The 11,785-nt window shown below is 46.3% G+C and overlaps 1 long non-coding RNA gene across 4 annotated transcripts; it reads right to left on the minus strand.

Moving 5' to 3' along the window:
• Positions 1–3,628: 3,628 nt before the first annotated feature.
• Positions 3,629–9,077, minus strand: LOC125523528 (uncharacterized). Of its 4 annotated transcripts, none has more exons than XR_007290280.2 (4): positions 7,954–9,077; positions 6,619–6,679; positions 5,690–5,754; positions 3,629–5,237 (listed from the first exon to the last, which is right to left on the minus strand). It is a non-coding gene; the product is annotated as an uncharacterized LOC125523528 (long non-coding RNA). The 4 variants fall into 4 exon arrangements; XR_015611137.1 differs by lacking the exon at positions 7,954–9,077 and having other exon boundaries at positions 3,629–4,828; positions 5,139–5,237; positions 6,619–7,898; XR_015611136.1 differs by lacking the exon at positions 7,954–9,077 and having other exon boundaries at positions 3,629–3,792; positions 3,880–5,237; positions 6,619–7,898.
• Positions 9,078–11,785: the final 2,708 nt, after the last annotated feature.

Genomic DNA, 11,785 nt, shown 5'->3' on the forward strand with positions numbered 1-11,785 from the left:
CCAATGTTCCATGATCTATTCTCTGGACAGCTTCAGTTATTTCATTTAAATTTTGGAACCATAACATTTCTTCCTAAAAAACGGAAGCTGCGAGAATTGAGCAGTTTAGGCCGATATGTCTCCTTAATGTTAGTTTCAAAATCTTCACCAATATTGGGACTAATAGGCTCACACAGATTGCGCATTCTGTGGTGCGGCATTCCCAAACTGCTTTCATGCCGGACAGAAACATCCTAGAAGGGGTGGTGGTCCTTCATGAAACGCTCCACGAAATTCACACGAAAAAATTAGATGAAGTTGTTTTTAAAGTGGATTTCGAGAAAGCGTACGATAAAATCAAATGGCCATTCCTTCAATAGGCCTTGCGTATGAAAGGATTTGATGAAGCCTGACGACGCCAGGTAGAATCGTTCACGCAAAAAGGGAGTGTTGGAATTAAAGTGAATGACGACATAGGTCATTATTTCCAGACACATAAGGGCCTGAGACAAGGGGATCTGATGTCTCCCATCATGTTCAACATTGTAGTTGATATGTTGGCAATTTTAATAGGAAGGGCTAAGAAGGTTGGCCAGGTGGGTGGCTTGGTACCTCATCTAGTTGATGGAGGTGTGTCCATCCTTCAGTACGCCAATGATATGATCATCTTTATGGAGCATGACTTGGCCAAAGCGAGAAATATGAAGCTTGTGTTATGCTTGTTCAAACAATTGACCGGGTTAAAGATTAACTTTCACAAAAGAGAATTGTTCTGCTTTGGTAGAGCCAATGACGAACAAGAGGCATATAGGCAATTGTTTGGGTGCGAATTGGGGACTTTACCTTTTACATACTTAGGTATACCAATCCACCATCGTAAGCTGACAAACAGAGAATGGAAGTGCATCGATGACCGATTTGAAAAGAAACTGAGTTGCTGGAAGGGCAAGCTCATGTCATACGGAGGCCCATTAATTCTGATTAACTCGGTTCTCAGGAGTATGCCTATGTTTCTTTTATCGGTCTTCGAAGTACCAGTTGGAGTTAGGAAACGACTGGACTTCTATCGATCCCGATTCTTCTGGCAGAGCGATGAATTAAAAAGAAAATACCGACTCGCCAAATGGGATATCATCTGTCGACCAAAAGACCAATGGGGTCTTAGTATTAAGAATCTTGAGGTCAAGAACATATGTCTTCTCAGCAAGTGGCTGTGGAAGCTATCTATTGAGACTGATGCCACTTGCGCGCAGATCCTCCATAGCAAGTATCTTCACTCCAAAACTTTGTCACAGGTGACAGCAAGACCGACTGACTCACCTTTTTGGAAAGGGCTTATGAAAGTCAAATTAACCTTGTTTAATAGGACAAAGTTTATTATTGACAACGGTGCTAGTACACGATTTTGGGAGGATACTTGGCTCGGAGAGACCCCCCCTTGCCTTTCAATACCCGTCTCTGTATCGTATTGTTCAACGACGTGAGGTTTTCGTTGCAACAGTACTTCAATCCAACCCCCTTAATATTCAGTTCAGAAGGACGCTAATTGGCAATCCTTGGGAAGAATGGCTCCATCTAGTAAGTAGACTGATGGAGGTTCAGCTAACTCAACAACCGGATAAATTACGCTGGAAGCTTACTAGGTCTAGAGAGTTTACTGTTAAATCAATGTATGTTGATGTTATCAATTCAAGCTCCATTCCTAGTTCCAAATATGTTTGGGCTGTTAAAGTTTCTTTGAAAATCAAAGTGTTTATGTGGTTTGTCCATAAACAAGTAATATTAACCAAGGACAATTTGGCAAATCGTAATTGGACAGGATCTACTAGGTGTAGTTTCTGTGATCAGGATGAAACCATCAAACACCTCTTTCTTGATTGCCCGTTAGCAAAAGTCTTATGGCGGACTGTCCATATTGCATTTAACATTACTCCGTCGAGTTCTGTCAACACGTTATTTGGAACGTGGCTTAACGGGATTGAGACCGAAACAGCGAGACATATTCGAGTAGGAGTTTGTGCTTTATTGTGGGCAATCTGAAACTGCAGAAATGATTTGGTTTTTAACAGAACAATAAATATTCATTTTTTGCAGGTTATTTTCCGAGCCACTGCGTTGATCCGTATGTGGTCGCTACTCACTCCGACGGAGGCCAGGGAGCGTTTGGTTACTGGATCTATCCGCTGGAAGATGGTAGTACGGGATATCTTCAACCGGTTTGGATGGCGGTCATGTAATAGGATAGGCAATTAGTTTACCTATCTCTCTTATGCCAGCCGGTTGTGGCTTTTCATGACCAGTTTTTTTTTTGGCCCTTTTGGCTCTTAGTGAGCTCTCTTTAATTTTCGTTTTGAGATTCTAAGACTTTGTTGAATCTTTTTGGCTTTATAATAAGTTGGCCGTATGCATCGTTCTGATGCAGAGGCCGGGGAGTCTTCCCTTTTCAAAAAAAAACACATTCAAATACTAGATAGGGTTGAATGGAAAAATTAAAGGGCAAGAGAATTGAATCGGAACTCGCATGCAGAATACCATGACCAAACTACGATGACCTTTACGTAGAAAAATTCTAGCACGCCGCGTGTGCAGTGCACCGAAGCATGATAGATGAGGCATACCCATTTTGTTGCCCAAAAAATCAGTTTTTATTTTTATTCTTTAGTGTTTTATTGTTCATCTCATGTGCATACGCTCGGGAATATACATGTACTTTCATTGACGGAAAGGGTATGAGAGTGCTCAGGTGGCGTTTGGTTCAATGGCGAGGCGGATCGGCTAAGGGTATTGTTGTCCACCTGGTTAGGGATAGCCTACTTTTATTGTTTGGTTGAGAGGATAAATAGTGGTTGGGATAGCCAGCTTTATGTTTGGTTGCAAGGATAACAAGTGGATGGATTGTTGTGATTACCTTTGAAGCAGAATACCTAAAATATATACAAGAAATGAAAAGAAATTGGGATTGAATACAAGGCCGTGCAAAGACATATGCGGCTGTGTTAAGCATAAAACCATACAAGTAGGCTGATTACACTTGTTCATACATTGAGACATGCATATATGCCACTACCCCATAAATTAGCATATTTGTCTCGTTGTCCATCTATGGTACAAATCCACCAGAACATTCCTCCCTGCCTTCGCCAAGGTATTAGCAGCATGGAAGCTAGCTTCCTGTGACCACACAGTTCAACAAAATCACCAAACTAACTAATCAGGTCTGGAGTCACCGTGCTGCCTATCCTTTTCTAGTCGCCGGTTCATTTGTCGTTTGCCGTCATGGTGCTAATACCCGGGTCTAGGTGAGATCGAGCGGACTGTTTTACCTGAAGCGGGGCTGGCAGCCACCATCCACCATATTTTCACGGACAAGGCCAACCAGCTTTTGACACGAACTAGATGACCCGTTGCGCCAATGGCGCAAAGGACGATAGCAAGCCAAGTATTGTAAAAGGGGTGATAGGAAAATTTAGGCACATATCGAAATAATAAATATTTACTACTGGTAGATAGATACTTAGTGATGATACAGTGTTATAAGAAGTTTTTTATCAATTATTTACAATGTTATTAGGAAGCAAGATAGATAGCCAGAGATACATCTTATAAGGCAACGAACATTAGATGGAGTCATCGTTGCACGTTTCATGAATATTGTAAACGGCTTTGTTGTCCAGGCAACCTTTATTAGTGCTAAAGCCTGGGTTTGTTCAAAACACTGAAAGTACAAGCGTATGAGGACAGCAACAGGGTAGCAGTCTTCACTTGTCCTTGCGAGTGGTGGTTTTAGTAGCCACAGCAAAGGCTTGGGATATACTGGAAAGCAAGCGGACATCCTTCAAACTGGTCTAAGAGGCAGCAGATAGCAAGTAAAACAAAACAAAAATCAAACTGAATTCAGACCATAGAACATCAAGTTCGCGCCGAGGGCCAACGACCTGGCCGCCACCCCATACGTCCGCGGTCGCCGCAGCTTGCCAGCTTTCCTGTCGCTGCAACTTGCCAGCTTTCCCTCGGTGACCTCCTTCGACTACCCACCTGCACATAGAGCAGCGCAGCCTCCAGCTCCAGCCCACGGAGGCATAAGTCAAGCTTTCACATTTCCACAAAGTAGTTTCTATCCAGAATTTAATCATGTACAACTAGACCACTCAACTAAGTTACAAACAAAGGACAACTAATGGAATTACTATTTATAAGAACATCATATGTGTATTTCACACAAGACACACTGCCAAGGTAAGGGTAAATCTGGTTACACAACAGAAATTACATAAAAGCAAGTTGTTAAAGATAGAAACAGAGAAATATATAGATATATTCATATCTATCAAAACTGCTACATTCAAGCCGATTCCAAGAACCATGGTTATATGGTTTTGCATTAAGTTGCAATGTACTTCTTCTCAAACCTTCATACGTTCCAACAAAGCAACATATTCAGCTATAAAATTGGTTCAACTGAAAACTGATCTCACACTAAATTGATCTGGTTGGTATCCGATAGCAGAACAGGTTTGAGGGGTTGATAACCCATGATACCAACTATGTAGGGATGCACGAAGCAGAAACAAAAGTAACAGTGATACATAAAGAGAAATGATTTGTACATACAACAAGATATCTGAAAGGATCTTATTTTGCCAACAAAATATTTATGCATCGGTTCGCTTCATTTGAAATCTGCATACCCAAAAAAAATATTAAGGTAAGAAAACAGTAAAGTCGAACAAAGAACAGATCTAATGATAATATAAAGGGTATACCTTTGCCACCGCATCTTTTGCCACATGCAGAACTTTTTCAAGAAGCAACTCAATAGATTCTTCTAAAGCATCTTTTTGAGAGCAAACTAATCATTAATATAAAAAAGAATGATCAATTAAACTAATCTTCCTGTGCATAGGCATGAATAGTGGACCTGATTATTGAGCATCTCAGCAATTAAAAACAAAGCAATCTGCCTAGCAGCCAGCACCTCATGTACTGAAAGGCTGGAATTAGAATGCAAATAGTTTGAACCCTATTTTTCAAATACACATTATTGTTTAGCTCAGAAATTAGAAGATTATGCTTGAGAAAAAACAACCTGAACTATTATAAAATTAAGTACTTTGGGTTCCCCTAGTAACTACATTTTGTAAGGAAATCAGGTTGCAAACCTTTGACCACATGGAGTTGTCATTACCAAGTGAAGCCTTAATCAACTGTTTTATTGTTTCGTGCTCTTCCAAACTTGATATTTCTACATCAGTGCTTATCTACAAAGTTGAGAAAATAAATTAAAGCACTTCACAAAGATTTAGAAAAGGAAAAAAACGGCAGTACACACAATCAAGTAAAAGGATTTTTCGTCAGTACATGATGAAGTTGTGGTATGCTCAATCCGTTGTCAGCATGCATGTTTGTCTTTATAGAACTAAGGTTTACAACCATATCTCCCTCTTCAACATAATTTCCTGTAGTTGAACTCACTGGTTGAACTAACAACATTATGCCCATCAGGGGTGTGCAGACTGAAGGAACATAAACACTAACACGGTTATTAATGTAATGCAAATTAGTGCAGTTATTGCTTTGCGGACATATGGACACCGTCCGCCTGCATCCCTACTCTATGGTATATAAGTTGGGAACCATTTTGAATTTTGCGTTTAAGATGAGGTAGACAAAATAAGCAAGGTAGAGTGAAAAGAATATAATAGAAACAAACCTTTGCATCCTCTTAGTATGGTATATCTCCCTGCTATGATCATCATTATAATTGAAGATCCATACCTGCAAAAGCAGTAAAAAATAGTGAGACATCACCTAAAAATGATTACCGTGTGAATCTGGATCTGCAAAAGTGGCTTGTAACAAATTCCCATCCTGTTGGGTTGTAGTCAACATCCATCCTGACAACTCACCTCGTGTAAGACTTGACTTCTAAAAATCAAATATAAATCAAAAGGAAAAGAATACTGCATGTTGCCAATTGGCTTGATACATACCTAAATGAAATGGTAACTTTCAGGTGTACATTGTATAATGTAAGGCAGGAACTGCACATCTCACTGAGTTCAGTGACGCATTACACTACAATGAAATAGCACCCCATGTATAAAATCCTTCCTTATTGCAGCTTCAGTTTTGCTTGATATATCCTTGAAGTGTTTGTGTGCTATTCGTATTGACAGGAGATATGCATATGCTAGCACATGCACTTACCATACAGATCTATATAAACCACTCGTTTTCTCTACCAAGCGAGTGACCTTCACAGATATCTATATTTGCTACTGACAATTTGAGTTCCTCAAACAGAAGGAATCATCCAAGAGTGATCGAATGAAGAATGGTGTACTCTTTTAAACAGAAGAAAGGCATGGACTTACCATACAGATCTATATAATAACCACTCGTTTTCTCTACCAAGCGAGTGACCTTTACAGATATCTATATTTGCTACTGACAATTTGAGTTCCTCAAACAGAAGGAATCATCCAAGAGTGATCGAACGAAGAATGGTGTACTCTTTTAAACAGAAGAAAGGCATGGCTGAAACACATTTTTTTCTAGAGCATATTTTTATTTCTATGATATAAGAAAGAAGAAAGAACGCAATAGAACAGCTAAAAAGAATTAAGTATGCACACATACATTGTTCTTCAGTCTTCCTCAAGGTCCTTCCTCTTGTATTCTTCATCCGATCTGCACACATCTTGTTTAGAAAAAACACAAATCAAGAAATTAAAATCTGGTGGGCTGGGTGAGTCAAAAAATCAGTGCTCATCCAAACGACTTCACCAGCCTGGTCAACGATCAATATTTTGGATGGGCAGCTGTAGGCATCAATCCAAACAGCCGCTGAGTTCTTCACAGTAAAATCCGTAAAATGCAACAGCTTACCAAATTCTATGGTCAATCATGTCATGAGCAAACTTCGATAACAATTTTGGATAGACTGTTCATGCCCTGCTGCACTCGGGCGGAAACAATAACTTACTGACAACTGTGCTATTCAGTGTTAGAAAACACCCGATATAAAGTTAACTGACATTCCTAGTTTTCTTGTATAGTATGATCATATCAACAAATTCTGAAACTTACGAATTGGCTGACTTAACCCAATATATAGCCCATGCTAAATTGGTCGTAGTTGGTTTCAGTCTTTCAGTTCGTAAAATCCCAAAGGGATCGCAAAACTGATTTGCAGAAATTCACATGCTACACTTCATTAGATGAAACAGGACCCACTACCTAATTAGCATGTCGCATTTCAATTCAATAGTCTGTACGTTATGTTTGTGAGCAGGATGCCCAAAAAAAAGCACTAAGGATCATGAAATAGCTTCTACATAGTCTATCAGAACCGCACCTCAATATGACCAGAAAATCAGAGCATTTGTGCCAGGTCAAGAACCTAAGAATATCCAGGCATCAGCATTTAAACAAAGCTACACAACAGCGACAGTTGTGGTGGCATCAAGAACCAAGAGCCAGGTCAAATGGCACAACACGAGAATGCTAAGAGAGATCCAAGAAAAAAGCAGAAGCCGTCATACCATCAGTACAGCGAGTGTGCCACTCGAAGAAAAAAATCGGCGAGCAGCGAGATAAGAAGGGGCGAAGCGAGTGGGCAGCGAGAGCGAGACCTAGCCCGCGTCTCCCCGCGCGACCCTCTTTCCTCTTGCCGCCGCCGCCGCCACTGCCGATGGAGAAAGTGGGAGGAAATAGGAGAGGGAGGTGCAGCAGACGGGAGAGGGTCATCGGCTGCTGTTGGCCTGCACCCGCAAGGTCGGGCACGACCTGGCGGCGTCTCGATTCGCTCCTCACACTGCCGGCTGCAGGATCCAGGTTACTCCCGCACGACCGCCATCTCTCTGCCAGCGTCCTACCTCATCACTGGCCGCCCTCCTAATCCTTTGTCTCAGGTAGCTTTGCGAGCACGAGAATGCTAAGCGAGATCCAAGAAAAAAGCAGAAGCCGTCATACCATGTGGCACGTCGAGCCGATCCTGGGGAGGACTTCTGCCGCCGCCAGCAGCAGCCGCTGGTGCGGCCCGTGGTGGAGGCGGGGGAGGGTGGGCGCGCGGGGGCCTTGCCGGGGGCGGAGGCGGGGGAGGGGGCCTCAGGCGCCCCAAGGCGCGGCGCAGGGTCTGACCCACCCATGTGTCGGCGCCGGCGAGAGGGAGCGGGTGGCGAAGCAGAAGATGTGTAGCATAGATTTGGATGAGCCACGACTTCCTACTGTCGGCTGCCCTTTTTCATAGCGAGGAATAGCGAGGACGTGGAGGCAACGGTCCTGCCTAGCACCCCCTTCATCATTTATATGTTCAATATTCGGGAATCATGGTTTGCCCTCATCCAACTCTATCCTGCAATGATGGAGTTTGACGTCCGCTGGCACGTCTCCTTCGCGGCGGACCTCGTGTCCGTACGCACTGTCCATTTCACCGACGGCGAGATCCTCCTCCGCCGAGGAGCGCTCCGGATCGTGCTGATCGACGACAAGGGTGTGTCGGTGGATGCGCGTTACTTGCGCGAGGGGGAAACCATCGATATTGGCCAGGTCATCTCCTTCCCCTGCCACTTTGCTAGGGTTCATGACCGTATTCCGACGAGCGACACAGTGCGAGTACACGGGGACATTCGGCGCGTGGTGGCGTGTGCGGTGCACCGAGCCGCGTCCGGGACGAGCGATGGCGGGGCCCTGGGGTCCTGGGGCCACATCCAGACGCGAGTGGGGCGGCCGCCATTGATGCTCGACACGTGGGCGGAGATCCGCGCGGCCATGGGGCGCTACAGGATGCTGTGGGTACAAAAGCCGCTCCTACCCCGATCCGTGACCTAGACGCCGCTCTATCCCACTTCTGGGAGACACCGAGAAACCCTAGATCGAGATTCCCCTCCTCCTTTCTCTGGTGGGAGGGGAAGATTGGAGGCGACCACAGATCTTACGCAGCGGTGGCTGCTTCCTCGAGCGAGCTGAGCGAGATGGAGAACCGCGGCGGCCACGCCTTCTGCGGAAATCGTCGGGAGGGCTTCGGATCTGGGCGGATGGGACGCAGAGCTGGTCGATTTGACCAAGGACACGGTCGGGGCTGTTTCTCGTGGTCCAGGGACGTCGACGGCGACGACTTCTTCACCAACAAGAAGACGGCGTCGGCTTTGAACGACACCGAGCGGTGGTACGAAGCTGCAAAGAGAGCCAAGAGGGCCAGATCTGGGGGGTTTGGGTGGGGAAGAACCCTAACCCTCTTTGAGGGAGTCCTGGATTAGGGGGTATTCGGGTAGCCGGACTATACTTTCAGCCGAACTCCAGGACTATGAAGATACAAGATTGAAGACTTCGTCCCGTGTCCGGATGGGACTTTCCTTGGCGTGGAAGGCAAGCTTGGCGATGCGGATATTCAAGATCTCCTACCATTGTAACCGACTTTGTGTAACCCTAACCCTCTCTGGTGTCTATATAAACCGGAGGGTTTTAGTCCGTAGGACAACTTCATCATACAACAATCATAGCATAGGCTAGCTTTAGGGTTTAGCCTCCTTGATCTCGTGGTAGATCTACTCTTGTACTATCCATATCATCAATATTAATCAAGCAGGACATAGAGTTTTACCTCCATCAAGAGGGCCCGAACCTGGGTAAAACATCGTGTTCCTTGCCTCCTATTACCATCCGGCCTAGACGCACAATTCGGGACCCCCTACCCGAGATCCGCCGGTTTTGACACCGACATTGGTGCTTTCATTGAGAGTTCCTCTGTGTCGTCGCTTTTAGGCCCGATGGCTCCTTCGATCATCAACAACGATGCAGTCGAGGGTGAGACTTTTCTCCCCGGACAGATCTTCGTCTTCGGCAGCTTCGCACTGCGGGCCAATTCGCTTGGCCACCTTGAGCAGATCGAAAGCTACGCCCCTGGCCATCAGATCAGGTTTGGAAGCCTAAACTACACGGCTGACATCCGCGGGGACTTGATCTTCAACGGATTCGAGACACAGCCAAGCGCGCCGCACTGTCTCGATGGGCATGATATAGCTCTGCCGCCAAACAGCGCCTTGGAGGCCGCACACGCATCGGTTCTGACCATTGATTCGGAGCCTACTGCGCCGATCGAGGATCAGCGGTTGGACGCTGCCTCAGGGGTTGCGATCTCAGAGGCGATCGAACCGAACTCCAGCCCCGCACTCCGCATGGCCCGTGACTTCGAGGAGCCGGATTTCTCTCCGAACTCCGAGCCACTCGCGCCCCTGCCGATCGAATCCGATTGGGCGCCGATAATGGAGTTCACCGCCGCGGACATCTTTCAGCACCCGCCCTTCGGTGACATCCTGAATTCTCTAAAGTCTCTCTCTTTATCAGGAGAGCCCTGGCCGGACTACGGTCAGCAAGGTTGGGATACGGACGATGAAGAAATTCAAAACCCACCCACCACCCACTTCGTAGCCACTGTCGACGACTTAACCGACATGCTTTACTTCGACTCCGAAGACATCGACGACATGGACGACGATGTAGGAGACGAACAAGAACCAGCACCTGTAGGGCGCTGGAAGGCCACCTCGTCATACGACATATATATGGTGGACACTCCAAAAGATGGAGATGGCGATGGAACAGTGGGGGACGATACCTCTAAGAAACAGCCCAAGCACCGGCGTCAGCGGCGCCGCTCTAAATCCCGCCAAAGCAAAAACGGTGATTCCAGCACGGGAGATAATACTACTCCGGATAGCGCCGAAGAACACCCCCTCCAGCAAGATTCAGCACAGGAGGACAAAGAAGCCAGCCCTCACGAGAGGGCGGCGGACCAAGAGGTTGAGGACGATAATTATACGCCTCCCTCCGAAGACGAGGCAAGCCTCGACGACGACGAGTTCGTCGTGCCAGAGGATCCCACCGAACAATAGCGTTTTAAACGCAGGCTTATGGCCACGGCAAGCAGTCTCAAGAAAAATCAGCAACAGCTTAGAGCTGATCAGGATTTGCTAGCTGTCAGATGGACTGAAGTCCTTGCGGCCAAAGAGTATGAACTCGAATGCCCCTCCAAGAGTTACCCAAAGCGCAGGCTGCTACCCCGACTAGAGGAGGAAGCACCTACATCACTAGCGCATGACATGGCCGACCGGCCACCTCGTGGCCGCGACAGAGAGGCCTCTCGGCTCTCCACTCAAGCCATGCCCCGGCACCCCGTCAAGCATACTAAGGCACGGGAAAATGCGCCCGACCTACGCAACATACTGGAGGACAAGGCAAGGCAAACAAGATCGATCTACGGATCGCGCAGGCGCCCCACGGCACGTGACGGTGATCGTCACTCCGGATGCAATGAATCCGGCCGGGCCGAACTCAACAGACAAAGCTCCTTTGAGCTGCGTCGTGATATAGCCCAATACAGAGGCACCGCACACCCACTATGCTTCACAGATGAAGTAATGGATCATAAAATCCCAGAGGGCTTCAAACCCGTAAACATCGAATCGTACGATGGCACAACAGATCCTGCGGTATGGATCGAGGATTATCTCCTTCATATCCACATGGCCCGCGGTGATGATCTACACGCCATCAAATACCTCCCACTCAGACTTAAGGGACCGGGCCGGCATTGGCTTAACAGCTTGCCAGCAGACTCAATCGGTTCTTGGGAGGACCTGTAAGCCGCATTCCTTGACAACTTCCAGGGCACTTATGTGCGACCACCGGACGCCGATGACCTAAGCCACATAATTCAGCAGCCAGAGGAATCGGCCAGGCAATTCTGGACACGGTTCCTAACAAAGAAAAACCAGATAGTCGACTGTCCGGATGCAGAGGCCTT

Source organism: Triticum urartu, chromosome 7A (assembly GCF_056163025.1).
Source record: "Triticum urartu cultivar PI428250 chromosome 7A, HENAU_Tu73, whole genome shotgun sequence".
Taxonomy (NCBI): domain Eukaryota; kingdom Viridiplantae; phylum Streptophyta; class Magnoliopsida; order Poales; family Poaceae; genus Triticum; species Triticum urartu.